This window comes from Olea europaea, unplaced genomic scaffold (assembly GCF_002742605.1).
Source record: "Olea europaea var. sylvestris unplaced genomic scaffold, O_europaea_v1 scaffold737, whole genome shotgun sequence".
Taxonomy (NCBI): Eukaryota; Viridiplantae; Streptophyta; class Magnoliopsida; order Lamiales; family Oleaceae; genus Olea; species Olea europaea.
The window spans coordinates 65,625-68,420 of NW_019265774.1; positions in this window are offsets into that span (position 1 = coordinate 65,625).

Consider the following 2,796-nt stretch of genomic DNA (forward strand, 5'->3'; position numbering starts at 1 on the left):
AATTTCAGGTACTTCATCTTCAGGTATACACCTTCTCACAATCTGATTAGCCCCACGCCTATAAATAATATGATCTTCCCAAAAATAATATTTCAACTCGGCAAAGAACTTCTTTTTCTGGTGACTCGAGTAATCTGGCGGTGGGATTGACCTAGCCAAAGAATTGACGATGTCTACATACCATGGGGCTTCTTCTGCACTGAACATCTGCTCATCTGGAAAAATTTCATTGATTTCCACTGACGTTTCTGNATGTCTTTCATTAATAGGTTGCAGAGGGGGCTTGGTGATTTTTGAAAAATCTTTTATGAATCTCCTGTAGAATCCAGCATGTCCCAAGAAGCTGCGAACCCCTTTAACTGATGTTGGTAGTGGTAACTTTTTAATGACTTGAATCTTTGCTTTGTCCACCTCAGTCCCTTTTGCTGAGACCCGATGCCCAAGTACGATTTCCTCTTGCACCATGAAGTGGCATTTTTTCCAGTTTAATACTAAATTGGTTTCTCTGCATCTTTGTAAAACCAGATTCAAGTGTTCCAAACATTCTTCAAACGAAGACCCGATGACCGAGAAGTCATCCATAAATATCTTAATAAATTTCTCTACCATGTCTGAGAAAATTACCATCATACAACGTTGAAAAGTGGCAGGAGCGTTGCAAAGGTCAAAAGGCATCCTACGGTATGCGAAAGTACCGTGAGGGCACGTGAATGTATTTTTCTCTTGATCATCTGATGCCACTGATATCTGATTGTAACCCGAATACCCGTCGAGGAAGCAGTAATGTGAGTTGCCTGCCAATCTCTCAAGCATTTGGTCTATAAATGGAATGGGAAAGTGATCTTTCCTTGTTGCTGCATTGAGTTTGCAGTAATCAATTGCAAACCCTTCATCCTGTGATTGTTCTGGTTGATATCTACCCATTCTTCTCATTGGGCACTACCATTATTCCTCCTTTCTTTGGCACCACCTGAACTGGGCTAGTCCATGCACTATCTGATATCGGACATATGATTCCATCATTAAGAAGTTTGAGTAACTCTGCTCTGACCACTTCTTTCATATTTGGGTTCAACATTCACTGACTTTCTATGGTTGGCTGTAAATTCTCTTTCGTGAGAATCTTATGCATGCATAGTGAGGTGCTGATCCCTTTGATATCTGCTATGGTCCATCCAATTACTTTCTTATTCTCTCTGAGCACCCTAAGCAGTTTCTCTTCTTCCACTTCGCTGACTGTGTTTGAAATGATCACATGGACTATACAGGATTCTCCCAAGTAAGCATATCTGAAGTGTGGTGGTAACTGCTTGAGTTCTAGTTAGGTGGCTGCTGAATGGATGGTAGTGGTTTTGCAGGTCTCGTTCCAAGCTCCTCAAAATGCCTTTTGCGCCTATAAGGTGGGTTGGTACCTTGCACAAGTTTCCATCTCCATTGAATCAGACTGCGTTGACTGCGAATGTGCAATGCAAGCTTCATATGCATTTGATAGATTGTGTGGCAAAAAGGAGTCTTGGATTAGTGTATCAATCACGTCGATTTGGAAACAACTGTCTGTCTCTGTAGGTAGTTTCATTGCCTTGAAAATATTAAACGAGATCTGCTCTTCGCCCAATCTCAATATCAGTTGCCCATGCTGAACGTCGATCAAGGCTCTTCCTATTGCCAAAAATGGTCTGCCCAATATCAATGGAATATTCTTGTCTTCTTCCATGTCCAAGATTAGGAAATCCATAGGAAATATGAATTTTTCCTCCTGCAAAAGCACATCTTTAATTATTCCTCTGAGATGTGTTAATGATCTGTCAGCCAACTGTAGTGTTACAGTAGTCGTCTTAGCCTCTCCCAAGTCAAGTTTCTTGAAAATGGATAGAGACATTAAATTAATACTTGCACCTAGATCACACAAAGCTTTATCAAAATGAACTTCACTAATAGTGCAAGGAATGGTAAAACTCTCTAGATCTTTCAATTTTAGTGGGAGCTTTTTCTGAATTCTGGCGCTGCATTTCTCTATTAGCATTACTTTTTCATGATCCCCTAGCTTGTGTTTATTTGATAGTATGTCCTTCAGGAACTTTACGTAGCTAGGCATTTGGAATAATGCATCGGCGAGTGGGATGTTGACGTGGAGTTTCTTAAAAACTTCAAGAAATTTCTTGTATTGCTGCTCCAACTTCTACTTTTTCAATTTCTGTGGAAAAGGTATGGGAGGCTCGTGAGGGTTAACGGTTGCTTTACTCTGTGTTTTGTCCGGTTTTTCAGTTGGGGTGGATTCCTCCATCTGTTTATCATGCTCTATAAGTTCTTCTATAGTTGGGGATTCTGTTTCTTGATTTACGCGTGGCCTTTTTACATGGATTTCTGGTAGCTGCTTTCCAGTTTGAGTTGTAATTGCCTTAGCATGCTTCTTCAGGTTTATTTCCGTGTTACTTGGCAAGTTTCTCGGTGCTCTGCCAGTCAATGCTATGGCTAATTGTCCCACCTGAGTTTCCAAATTTTTGATAGCAACATTTTGGTTCTGAAGTGTAGCTTCAGTCTTCTCCATGAATTTTCCTATCATTTCTTCCAACTGAGGTTTCTTCTCTTACTGTTGAAATTGTCCCTACGGCTTGTTTTGATTCTGGTTGCTCCAAGAGAAGTTGGGATGCTTCTTCCAACTCGGATTAAATGTTTCCCCATATGTGTTATTTTGTTGCCGCTGTCCGCATTGAGCAAAATCTACCTGCTCTACTCCTTGCACCAAGATTGGACATTCTACTATTACATGCTCAGCTCCACATTCTTCACAACTGG